Source organism: Hibiscus syriacus, unplaced genomic scaffold (genome assembly GCF_006381635.1).
Source record: "Hibiscus syriacus cultivar Baekdansim isolate YM2019G1 unplaced genomic scaffold, ASM638163v2 tig00009841_pilon, whole genome shotgun sequence".
NCBI lineage: Eukaryota > Viridiplantae > Streptophyta > Magnoliopsida > Malvales > Malvaceae > Hibiscus > Hibiscus syriacus.
Window position 1 is genome coordinate 45,645 of NW_024062203.1, and position 14,149 is coordinate 59,793.

General features: G+C 36.7%; 1 pseudogene; it reads left to right on the forward strand.

Annotated features, from left to right (window-relative positions):
• On the forward strand, window positions 1–3,845 carry LOC120203365 (annotated as a pseudogene).
• Window positions 3,846–14,149: the final 10,304 nt, after the last annotated feature.

The window sequence follows — 14,149 nt, forward strand, 5'->3', positions numbered from 1 at the left end:
TTCAATCAATCTCAGCCGTCGACCCTCCTCTTCCAGATCCATGGCTCTTATTGTCCTTCATATGTAGGGTTTCCATTTCCATCACGACCTCCCATTTCCCGCCACCAAAATGTCTTCCAAGATCAACGGCCGGCTTTCGCCTCAGCCGTGTCCTCAACTCCTCGATTTTCGCTCCCGCAACGACTCCAAGCCGTTTCGCGCCCTCCAGGACTGCATCCGCGTCAAGCCGCCCGGAAGTCGGGCCGCCATACGGAGGGAAGCTTCCGAGTTACCCCGGTGCGACACTTGTCATGAGTCCTCCCGTCCGAGGCTCTATGCTTGCGTCTCCTGCGCCGCCGTGTTCTGTCACTCGCCTACACTTCATTCCCACGAGTCGGCTCACGCTCTTTCCATCCCCGGCCATGAGATCGCTGTGGACGTCGACCGTGCTGAGCTGTTTTGCTGCGCTTGCCGTGACCTGGTCTATGATCGCGACTTTGACGCAGCCGTCGTCCTCGCTCAAACCATTACCGTCACTACCTCCAGGTTCGGGTTCCACGTAACTCAATGCAAAGCAGCTGGATCTCTAGCCGAAAATCTTCGAAAGCAACGTCGAGTCGATTATAGCCTGTGTGCCCCAAATTCAAGGGAAAACACCATAATCGAAAACCATTCGATCCTTCTCAATGACGCGACCAATGGTTCATTGATTTCGTCAACAGAATTACCTCGGGGATTACGCGGATTGAATAATTTGGGGAATACTTACTTTATGAATTCAGTTTTACAAGCATTGCTCCATACGCCACCATTTGGAAACTATTTCTTGAGCGATGGACATAATAGATATTATTGCCAGGAAAAAAAATGGTGCTATCAATGGTTCCAAAAATTCAAGATTTTGTTTGGCATGCGACATGGACGCCATGTATTCGGCTGTTTTCTCTGGGGATCGGACTTCTTATAGCCCAGCTAAGTTTTGTACAGATTAATTCTGGACCAAGAAGTTGATTTTCCCTGTTTTCTTAACCATATTGATATTGTAAAAGTTAGTGTTTGCTTTGAAGTAAAAAGAAACGTGTGGAGCTAATGAGATGAGGTTTTTGCAGTTGGTGGCAACATGCAGCTAACTTGGCGAGTTACGAGCAGCAGGATGCCCATGAATTTTTCATTTCCGTGCTTGATGGAATCCATGAAAAGGCGGCGAGGGAAAAAGGAAGACACTCAGTCCAGGTGACTAGCTTACCGTGGGAGGTTGTTGTAGTGACTTTGACTTGCATTTCTAGAATGTGGTTAAATGCATAGTAATTTGAATGTTTATAGACTCTATACTAGGAGTTGAAGAGTCCCCTAAACCTATGGAATTCGATTCTTGGTCCACATCTACACTTGATCTGTTCTTGGTAATTTATGTGTTAGTTACATGTTTTTATGGCGTTTCTTCTAGAAGGGAACTGTATATTTTCCATTGTTCATATAATGTGTGTGTTTTGAAGTGTAGTATATCAAAGTTACCAAGAGGCTGATTGAATCCAGATAAGAGCAATTTATTTTAACTAGCTAGAATAGATCACCACAATGGATGAGCTGAATGAAGAATTATGTCGAGCAAATGAGCATCTACTGTCAGTCTATCCCTAGCTTTACTGTTTTTTTCATTTATATTTTTTATTGTCATCAGCAAAGATTTTGCTAAAGAAGAAGTAACTCCAATATTTAACTGCAGGGCATGAGTTTAGGCCCCTTCTTTCTTGCCGTAGTTCTTCACAAGTGCTCTCAGATTTAGTACTGCAGGCTTGATGATGTCAACTACTTTTCTCCTGTAAGTCAACCTTCCTTAGCTCACTTGATTTCATTGTAGGAATTTCTCACCTCTCCTAATTATCATGTTACTTCCCTTTGCCATGTATGGTATCCTTTCATCTGACAAAGTTGATCCTTGTCTTGGAAAAAGGAGAGTTGCTTTAGTTTCAGAACCTGCACCACAGCTTTTTTTGTCTTTCGGGTCATAGTGTTTCTAAATAAACTTTCTTCAAATTCCATGTCTGGGCAAAGAAATCCAGAATCTTTTGAACTTGATAAAGGTGTCAGCTAGGTTGTCCCAACTTAAAGAATAGATAAATTTTCTTTCTTGCTATTTTTAGGTAATGTTAGAAAAGTCTAAAATGCCATCATGTGTGTCGAGAAGTGATCTTCTGATGGGAAACACGTGTTAAATTCCAACAGACCTAAGAAACGCTAACCATAATATGTCATTGAGCAATTGTTGGGCAGCAATGGTTTTGCATTTAAACCTTTCGTATCATCCCTTTCAGCTTTCGCTGGTAAAGTTGAGTGCAGAACTAGCTCTTCTGTCCTTGTTCTGCTAAATGAAGGCCTGAAGGGGAGCATCTGAGATGTAGTTGCTTTCCATTGAATTTAGCCTCGTCTAATTTTATAGAAGGCATGTTTCTCTCTGCTTTGACACTCACTATGAGCTGATTAGCTTGAGCTGTTAATATTTGAATGCACGTTTGAATAACTAGTTGTTAATCCGAAATGAAGACCTAATTTTAGATGCTTGTAATGCCATTCTTTATAAATGGAGAGTTTTGGATGATAATGTATCACTTCTATTGGTATTTCTTAACTACATTCCTTGATGGTGCAGGCACCAGTGATTGTTGCATTGCTCATAGAGTATTTTCTGGTATTCTGCGGTCTGATGTCATGTGTATGGCTTGTGGTTTCACATCCACCACTTATGATCCATGTCTAGACATCTCCATGGACTTGGAACCAAACCAAGGGGTTTCTGGGAAATCTTCTTCCGGAAAAGCCAACTCTTGTAATGTTGAGGCAGATTACATGGGATGAATCCAAAACTGTGAAATATCTACTTTAAAGGGCTGCTTGGAGCGATTTACAAGAGCTGAGAAGTTGGGTTCTGATCAGAAATTTTTCTGCCAAAAGTGTCAGGTGCGACAAGAGTCTCTTAAGCAGATGTCAATAAGGAAGCTTCCATTAGTTTCGTGCTTTCATATAAAACAGTTTGAGCATTCTTCAATAAGAAGGATGTTGAGGAAGGTTGACCGTTATCTGCAGTTCCCTTTTTCATTGGACATGGCTCCTTATCTCTCCTCTTCCATTTTGAGGAGTCGGTTTGGAAACAGGATCTTCCCTTTCGATGGAGAACAAGATGCACCCAACGAGGTATCATCTGAATTCGAGTTGTTTGCTGTTGTCACACACTCAGGTAAATTAGATGCCGGCCATTACGTGACTTATTTGCGATCTAGTAATCACTGGTACAAGTGTGATGATGCTTGGATTATTCGAGTTAACGAGAGCATTGTGCTTGCTGCACAAGGGTACATGATGTTTTACGTGCAGAAGATGCTATATTATAAAGCAAGCGAAAAACAAGATGCCTCATGGTAATTTTCAGAGGTAAGAAATTGGTTTTTTCGACTTGAATGTGTAGGGCACGAAGAGGGGCTGCTCATCGTTCGAAGACATGGTTACCATGAAGTTACACAGCCTAGTTTTGTATTCAAGCCGCATTGCTCATCGGCGAAAGACCGGGCTGCTTCTTTTTTCTTCTTTCGGAGCACTTAATATTGGATCTGATCGGAGTGATGGGTGAGGCTAAATTTTTGAAGCACTCCAATAATCAGGGAAATCAATCTTATAGTGTAAAAGTGAGTACCAGAGACGGGCACGGGGTGTGTTTTTGGTGACCCTGATATCGACCCAAGGAATTTAATTCATTACCTGATCCCGACCTGACTTGACCCGACAAATTTAACTAAATCTCCGACCTTGCCCCGGGTTGTTGGAGTGGTCCACCAGTTCCCAAGGTGAATATTATCTATCTATCTATATATATAATTTGATCTGACATGAATTATTTGTTTCTTTTCATTTGTAAATAATAAAATAGATTTAAATTTCTCATGTGTTCATCGTATTCATTGTAGTTTATCGTGTCCAGCACGACGCTTTTAGTTTTAAACTATATTTATAAGACGAGAAAAAATTGTTTACTAAAAATATTTTCAGCAAAAATCTAATACCTGAATTAGCACTCCAAATAAATAGAAACTTAGAAATGCACAACAAAATCAACTATATATAAAACTTTCAGAAATGAATTCGAAAATAGTATAATTTAAGATTACAATAAATTATCAATTTTTTAAAAAAAATATTCGGATTTGTCTCAATTCACGATTTAAAAAATAAAAAAATCTAATCATGATCCTATTGACGTGGCATGTTTGCCTGCCACTCTATTTTCCTCTATATGATCCTCACTCTCCTCCCCAAACTTCCCCATCACAACAAAATCACTGGCAATTATCTTAAGCATATCAAAGGCCAAGACATTATTGTCCAAATCTTTGAATGGTGTTTTCAAATCCTGGGTATTTATTTCGCCCCTGCCGACAGTCCCATCAGCAAAGGGACATTTTTGTCAAAATGAATATGATAGAAAATAGGTTAAACTACGAGTTTAGTATCTCAATTATTACTTTTATTTTATTTTGATCATTCGAATATATTTTTCAAATGGTAAATTACGTCAATGGTCACTAAGGGTAAGTACTTGTTTTTACCATTGATGTTTGAAAAGTCACAAATCAATCACTAATGTTATTGTTTGTTACAAAATGACCACTCGACATTAACATCCGTTAGTAGACGTAATGAAAATCACAACTGGACTGTTGTCTATGGAGTTGGATCGTCGATCGCCACATCTAGACCATTTTAATAGACTATTCTTCTTCTTCAACCCCACCCCTTCTTCTTCCTCAACCTCACCCCATCTTCTTCCTTAACCTAACCAAACTATTTCTTTTTCTTATCCCAATATTTACCTATAAAATTTCCCATTTTGACTGTTACCTCCTGTTTCCTCCATTAGATCTTCCACCAATGTACCAACTTCCTTCTCTCTTATTCTTCCATATTTCTTATTCTTAAAACTTGACTCTAAATTCTATCAAAATCCAAACCCCAATTCCTTAATCACTTTGTTTTCTTTCATGACCAATTTCTAAACCTGGTTTCGACACCTGTTCATTCGCCTTCACCACAACACATACAAAATGAAGAGAGATCACCGGGAAATCTCTGGAGCCATTAACTATAGCAGTGAGAGTGGCTCTAGGGTTGATAGTTCAAGCATTGGTAATTCCGTCAAAGGAAAATCTTGGGAAGAAGATCAAGACGCCGGTAGAATGGACGAGCTGTTGGCCATTTTGGGTTACAAAATTCAGTCTTCCGACATGGCTGATGTGGCTCAGAAATTGAAAATATTGGAGATGGTTATAGGAACTGCTCAAGAAGATGAAGTTTCCCATCTTTCTTCCGACACCGTTCATTACAATCCTTCAAATCTTTCGTCACCTCATGAGAATGGAATTATCAGTGGTGTAACCGAGTCATTAACTCATCCCTTCGTGTTGGTTGACTCAAAGTAAGCCAGGGTTTGACTCGTTCACACCTTGATGGCTATTAGAGGTATATGTGGTTGAGTGTATAAGATGCTAATCATCAGTTAAAGAGTTGTTAGTCTGTTAAGGGTTGTTAGATAGTTTGTTAGGGTTAACTGATTGTAGTTAGAAATGTTGTGTAATAATATTATGCTTGTAAACAACTTGTACTCACTTCTCCTTGATGAATATACAATTTGTTTGCTAAACATTCATTAGTTCAATATGGTATCAATAGTCGTTGGTCCTAGGTGTCTCCAGTCTTTCTTCTTTGTTGTTCGTTATAGATCTTGTGCTTGGATGTGCGAAAGGATTCTCAAACAAGAGTGTCAACATTATTCTTAATGAGACAATTTTTTTTTTGCTATGGAACCAACATATCTTGCTGACAATTCATAGCCACCATCTTGAGCGGTTTTTGACTGGTGCATTGCTGCCTATGCCGGTGACTGTGCTTAATGATGATGGCGAGGAACGTCTTAATTAAGCCTATAAAGAATTTGTAGCACAAGATAATGCAATTGCTTCTTGTCTGTTATCAACCATTAGCCCTCATCTTCTTTTTCAGTTTGTGGGAGCTGAAACCGTTGCAGAGGTCTGGAAAACGGTGTTGCAATTCTTTGTAAATAGATATAGCACAATATTGATGAATCTTCACTACAAACTTCATTCTTTGAAGAAGGGTAGTGACATTATGCATCTTACTCGGGTAAAGGAGGTATGTGATGCGCTTGCATCTTGTAGAAGTACGATCTCTCACGTTGAGCATATTGTTACAATCTTGAAAGGATTACTGCTTGAATACCAATCATTCATGATAGTTATAACGACCATGAAGGAAACGTTGTCACTGGACAATATCTATACGATGCTAATGGATACTGACTCACAGTTGGCTAGGTTTGATGAACAAAATGACTTGTTACCGGTTAGTGCTAATCTTGCTCAGAGTAATATGGTTCGTGGATCGCCTAATGTTCACAACTGTCAAGACTCTCAGTCAAATCGTTATTCTAATGAACCAGGAATGAGGAATAATGGAAGTGGGCGAACGCGGTTACAGTGTCAACTTTGTGGAAAACTTGGCCACTTAGTTGACCGATGTTGGTATTGATATGATGAAGAGTTTACTTGTGTTGTATCTGATAGTTATGGTCAATCCAAAGAAAATCTAGCTAATATGTGTTATACTTCTAGTAAAGGAAGTCAGAATTGTGACTTCTATTCTAAAGGATGTTCTGATACTCCTTCTAATGCCCAACCATATGCAAATGTGGTCACTGCAGCTACTGATCGTTGGGTGGTGGATTCAGGAGCCACTCACCATGTCACTTCATATGCATCTAATATGGTGAATCAATTTGAGTTCCTTGGTCCAAGTAAACTCACTATAGGTAATGGAGTATCACTTGATATTAATATGGTTGACATGTCTATTATGTATTCTTCTTCTCGTGTGTTTGTTACTAAATGACTTATTATATGTCCCTCAAATAACCAAAAACATTCTCTCGGTCTCTAATCTTACTAGGGACAACAATGTGTTCTTTGAGTTTCATGTCAATAAGTGTTATGTGAGTGATGAGATTACTGGGCAAATTTTGTTGAATGACGAAGAAGCTGGTGGCTTATATTCCTTTGTGAAGATTGTGTAGCAGTGAAGGGAGGAGTTGTTGATGTCAATATTGCTACAAAGTCCTTGCCAGTTGATGAACTATGGCATAGGCGCTTGGGTTATCCTTCATATGATATGTTGAATAAAGTTGCAAAACTAGTTGATGTAAAGCTTTCTTCAGATGTAAATAAAATGTGTTCTGCTTGTCATATAGACAAGAGTCACACGCTACCTTTTGTTCAATCTACTACTAAATATAATGTTCATTTTCAACTTGTTCATACTGACTTATGGGGACTCCTCATGTTTCTTCTAATGGCTTTCAATATTTTATATCATTTGTCGATGCTTTCACTCGTCACACGTGTCTTTATTTACTTCGAACAAAGTCTCAAGCTATTTTAAATTTTTAGTTATTTTAGAAATTGGTGAACACACAGTTTGGACTAACTATCAAAGCAGTTCAAAGTGATTGGGGTGAGGAGTTTCGAACCTTCTCTAATATTTTGGCCAAGTATGGAATCGCTCTGTAATACCCCAAAAATTTAGATAATGACCAAAATGTAAATTTTGAAAGTTTGATGGCCAAAGTATAAAACTTGGAAAAATTTAGGGAATTAAGTTATAAATTTCCTAAAAAGAATTTTATTCCATAAATAGATAGTTTACTCTTGAGAGTGGGGTTTTATAGAAATCATATTGTTGGATTTGGAATTTTAGTAAAGAAAAATTAGAAAGGGTTAAAGCCGGTAAGGAATCGATAATTTCATATCAAATTGAAATTTTACAAAAATTTGAAGGATGTTATAAAATGGTTGGAAATATTATTTTAATATTTTAGAACAGAGAAATTTGGTTTGGAAATGTGCAATTTTTCAGATTTGACCGAAACAGTGGAATTTAGTGACTAAAACGCAAGTTTTGAAAAATTCAGGGGAAATTTCGGAAAGGAAAGTCAAAATAATTCAGCTTTGACTTTGAAATATGATAAGGATGAGTTGTCATGGTCTTATGGTGAATAAGAATATTCATTAAGGGTGATTTGGTCTTATCCCAATTAAATGAATATTATATTCATTTATAATGGAATATAATTTAAACAAAGATGAAATGCACCCAACATTTCATCCAAATTTGCTCTCTTCTTCTCCAAAGCTGCGTGGGTTTTCTCCTAAGATAAGAGAAAGCTTCAATTCAATTTTCAAGCAATTTCCTTAGGATTTTGAGTATTCTGAAAATAGAAAATTGTTATATGCGAAAAACGTTATCATTTGGTACCAATATTGCATGATAATATTGTTAGTGTTCAGGTTCATCTTGAGTTGATGAAGGGGATGTTGATTTCTTGTGTTTTATGGGTTATGAAGAGTTAAGTGATTTTAAAGAATTGGTTGTAAGAATTGATGAAGAACCTAAGGATGAGGTTAAAGAAAACAGTTTATATTTTGAAATTAGCAGTGGGTTAGAAAATTTACCAGAAATTATATAAAAATAATTTGGAGGTTATTTTTATATATTTGTGTCCATATATCTATCTAGTTTTGTTTAAAACAAATGAGGATCAATTTCAAGGTGTATACAATAATATATGAATTTTTAACCAAGGAAAGATCAGAAAAAAAAAATCGGACAGCAAATTTTGCAAAACGGATTATGTTGGTCAACTTTGAAAATTCACCATAAATTGTACTGAATGAATTAGGAGTTTTTTATATGGATAGATTCGTATTCGAGTATAGTTTTCAACGGAAGAAACATAATTGAATTCCAATGTTTATATCAATACAAAGTATTGATTTTTTAAAGGTAGTGTGAGTTGTCTGAATATGGAAAATTGATGCGTTGTTGTGTAAGTGTTTTATAATTGATGTACTATACTGGAAATTGTTGTTTTGGAATTTAAATGAGTGTTAGATGTGAAATATGACTATTTGTAAGTTTGAAAAGTTTGGTGATTTAAGTACAATATTTGAATAGTTGGGGTTCTTAAATGTAATTATGATTTTGTCAAAGTATTTGAATGGTAATAATTTCAATGATGGAGTTATTGTTATTAAGAATCTAAGTGATAAAATGGTGAAGGGTCATTTTGTGTAAATTTGAAAAGTTGGTTCCAATGTTAAAAGAAATTATTAAGAGTTAAGTATTTTGATAGAGAATGAGTTTCAAATATATTATGGAGTTATTTTGGGATATGTTTATGTTAGTACAATACTAACATATGTATTATTATGAATTTGTGATTTATACAGATCATGATTGATTTGCGATTGAAGCAAGTCCAGTATAAAAAGGGTTTATTGTGAAACATAGTGAGGCTCATATTTTGGAAATTTTAAAGTGTCAAGGTGAGTGCAATACATGCATGACATTATACATGAATGTTATTTCGGGTATGAACTACCCAATGTTAACTATTGATAATATACTTTGCCATGGATGAATCAAATAAAATAGACTGTACGCCCAAGTAAGTTATTGAGGGACAAGGTATAGTTGGCATGCCATAGAGTCCAACAGCAGGCTGCATATGGGATACACTAAAGGATACCTAGTGTATATGGTGGGCACGACCTTATATGTCATACGGGACTGTACTTAAGGATACCTAGTACAGATGGTGGACACGACCTTATGTGTCATACGGATTAGCACTACGGTGCTTATATTTGACTTGTGTACCCAGGGCCCTCAGGGTTGTATATTGGGCTATTGTCTATGGAATATGGTTTATGGAATAATGGCAAGTGTATTGGTAAAATAAGCTTACGGACTTATGGAACAAATGGTAAGTATATTGGTAAAATAAGCTTACGAGCTTATGGAACAAATGGTAAGTATATTGGTAAAATAAGCTTACGAGCTTATGGGATAATGGTAAGTAGATTGATAAGAAATGTTATATTATGATGATCATGGTAAAATATTGGATATGCAAATAACATGATTTTATGGTATTTTGATTTTGACATTAAAATTCATGCATGAATTGTATTGCACTGTTTATTGTTTAAATTGTCTCACTAAGTTTATACTTAGCGTGATGATTTTCACGCGTAGGTAAAAATCCAGTAGTGGAATAAAGAGTTCAAAGTGACATCAAGCATCGAGGAGTATATTTCAATATTAGTAAGACATCCTATGGTGCAATGTTGATTTTATTAGTGGCATGTATTTATTAATGTTCAATTTGTTTTGTTGAATAAATTTGGCAACAAAATGGTAAATTTACAGTGATGAAAGATTAAGTTTTTTTTATGAGTTTTATATGTATTTTTCGGAAGTTACTGTAGCAGTGAACAATAATGAACAGTACCCACGCTTAAACATTTCCATAATGCTACAGGGGTATCGATACCCTGTTAAAGGTACTGATACCCTCACTGTTCACGGTACTATTATAAAAAAATCTTTTGAATTAAATTTGTTATAACGAAACATAATTTTTATGATATGATATTTTTATAATATCAGTTACTATTTTAAGAAAATAAATTTTAAATCACTTTTGGATTGAAAATGGTTTTACAAATTCGGATGACATCTATAATCTGTATAGGTATAATTATACAAGTTATGGGTGTTACACGTTCATCGACTGACATGTCCTTATACATCCGAGCAAAATGGTATTGTTGAGTGAAGACATCGACACTTGGTTGAATTGGCTCTTGTTCTTCAATCTCAAGCTTCGATGCCCAAAAAGTTTTGGTATTATGCTATTGTTACTGCAGTTAACCTTGTTAATAAACTGCAAACAAAGGTTTTACAGGGTTTCTCCTTTTGAGAAGTTGTTTAGAAGGGAGCCAGACTACAAAAAACTCAGTCTTTGGGTGTCTTTGCTTTCCTCATCTCTAACTTTTTTAGAAACACAAGTTAGATTTTCAATCCCAACCCTGCACTTATTTGGGTATTAGCCCTCACCATAAGGGGTTCCAATGTTTAGCTCGTGATGGACGGGTTTCATATCGAGACATGTAGTTTTTAATGACTGGGTGTTTTCGTTTGAAACACAAAGTAGTAGCACAGAACTTCCTGTCAACAACACTCGTTGTTCTCAGGAGCTTGAAATTGTTTTAAATATCAAGCAATTTGCTAACGTGCAGGGTGTTAGGAATTACAGCCTTCATGAAACCTCGAGAAGCGTGTCATACAATAATAAGGACAGTGTACATATGTATGACAACCCTGATTTACATGGTGGTATTGGTCACAACACTAGTCAACACTTAAGTTAACCAAATAGTGTTGAGTTATGTCATGATGGGCCTGCTACTTCTGAAATATCAGGATTACGTGTTGGTACCAGTAACCGTGATCATCCTGTGGCCCATGAAATTAATCAAAATACTGCAACAAGTCAAACTCAAAACGTTCATCCCATGTAGACAAGAAGTAAATGTGGTGTCTTCAAACCAAAAACGTTCTCAAGTCATTTTGATGATGATGTCCCTACGAGTATTCAGGAAGCATTACGATCTTCAGAATGGAAGGATACTGTTCAGGCTGAGGTCGATGCTTTGCAAAATAATGAGACTTGGTTATTGGTTAAGCTCCCGCATGGAAGAACAACAGTTGGGTGTAAATGGTTGTTTAAGCTAAAACGTAACCCAGAAGGCTCCGTTCATCGATATAAGGCTCGTTTGGTGGCTAAAAGGTTCACTCAAATTCCTGGACATGACTTTTGTGATACATTTAGTTCGGTGGTTAAGCTCTCTACGTTGATTGTTGTCCTTGCGTTAGCTGTATCTAGTGGCTGGGAGTTAAGGAATGTAGATATCAATAATGCCTTCCTCAATGGTGATCTTAAAGAGGCTGTATTTATGTAACAACCACCGGGCTTCGAACAAGTTGCTGAAGATGACACTCCTCTAGTGTGTAAACTACAGAAAGCATTATATAGCTTAAAGCAAGCACCTCGTAACTGGCACTCCAAACTAAAAGTGGCATTATTGGAGATAGGGTTTCATGTCTCTCGAGCAGATTCGTCTCTGTTCTTTAAAGATAATGGCGTTGATCGAGTGTACTTGCTAGTGTATGTCGATGACATACTTATCACATGAGGGTCTTCACATAAACTTAATGAAGTAGTTACTATGTTACATGAAAGTTTTATCTCAAAGATTTGGGGGCTTTAAGTTACTTCCTAGGGATTGAAGGTTTGCGAGGTAATAATTCGCTCATGCTTAGTCAAAAGAAATTTGCATTAGAATTGCTAGAGAATCCTGGTATGAAAAACGCAGCTACGTGTTCTACGCCTATGACTCTGTCTTGCAAACTTTCTCGTGAGGAAGAAAAGTTGTTGGAGGATGCAAGTGAATATAGGAGCATTGTTGGCTCGTTACTTTACTTTTTTCACACTCGGCCTAATTTGTCGATGAGTGTTGAAAATGTTGCTCAATTCATACACGCATCACACGTGACTCCTCTTGCTGCGGTAAAGAGGATTGTTAGATATCTAGCAGGGACGGTGAATTACGGGTTGTTATTCTCACCAACTGAGACTAGGAAGTTGGTTTCAGCTTTTACGGATGCAGACTGGGGAGAAAACATGGATGATCGCAAGTCAATATCAGGATATTGTGTTTTTATTGGTAAATGTCTTGTTGCGTTGAGCTCGAAGAAGCAAAGATCAGTTTCCAGGTCAACTGTGGAAGCTGAGTACAAAAGCATTACTGATGCTCCAGCTGAGGTTACATGGATTAGTACATTGTCAAATGATCTTGGTGTTCAACAACATGGGAAATCAGTTGTCTGGTGCGAAAATACGAGTGCAGTAGCTATGAGTGCTAACCCTGTATACCATGCATAATCCAACCACCTTGAATTGGATGTTCATTTTGTAAGGGAAAAGGTGGCAGCTGGGCAACTTTCTGTCAATTACATTCCAGTTGCATATCAAGTGGATGACGAGTTTACCAAGCCTCTGTTTAAAGGAGAATTTGAAGAGTTTTGCGACAAAGTGTGTGTTGTGTCAAGATGAAGGAAGGAAGGTGAAGATGCAGGGAGAATATTAGGGGTGCATGTAGTTGAGTGTATAAGCTGCTAAGCAACAGTTAAAGAGATGTTAGTCTGTTAAAGGTTGTTAGATAGTTTGTTAGGGTTAACTGATTGTAGTTGGAAAAGTTGTGTATTAATACTATGCTTGTAAACAACTTGTACTCACTTCTCCTTGATGAATATACAATTTGTTTGCTAAACGTTCATTAGTTCAATAATGGCTTGTGCGGAACATGTCCAACAAGATAATCTCAAGCTGGTCGATGCACTAGTGAAGCATATAGGCTTACTAGCAGCGTCTCGAAGTGGTGCGAGCGATGAGAAATTTTTTACTTATTTAACCGAAGCTTTAGCTCGAAGAATCTACAAGATTTTCTTGTAAGATTCTCTTAATCCATCGTATACCGATATTCTTCAGATGCATTTCTATGAGACTTGCCCATATTGTTGGAAGGTCTAATGGAGGAAGCAACAAATAACAGTCAAAATGGGAAATTTTCTAGGGAAATATTGGGAGAGGAAAAGAAACAATTTAGTTAGGTTGAGGAAGAAGATGGGGTAGGGTTGAAGAAAAATACTATCCGGTCAAATGGTCTAGCTGTGGCGGTCAACGATCCAATTCAATAGATAACGGTTCAACTGTGATTTCTATCACGTTTACTAACGGTTGTTAACGTCGAGTGTCTATTTTGTAACAAATGATAACATTAGTGACTGATTTATGATTTTTCAAACATTAGTGGTGAAAATGAATACTTACCCAAACATTAGTGACCATTGGTGTAGTTTACTCTTTTTCAAATTCATACATAATATTATATTATGATAACTCATTATTAAAAATTAACAAAACTATTGATTTGGTATTTATTTTTTAGTGATGATGTGAGTGTGTATCATCATTAATTTTTTAATAATGACTAAAATGGAATCAAAATTAAATGTAGGTATGATCTTTGAAAAAAATAATTGATGATCAAAATAAAAAAGTAATACTTAGAGTAATAAATGTGTAGTTTACCATAGAAAACAATGCCAAAGTTCCAACACATGTTAAAAAATGAATATTCCTCCA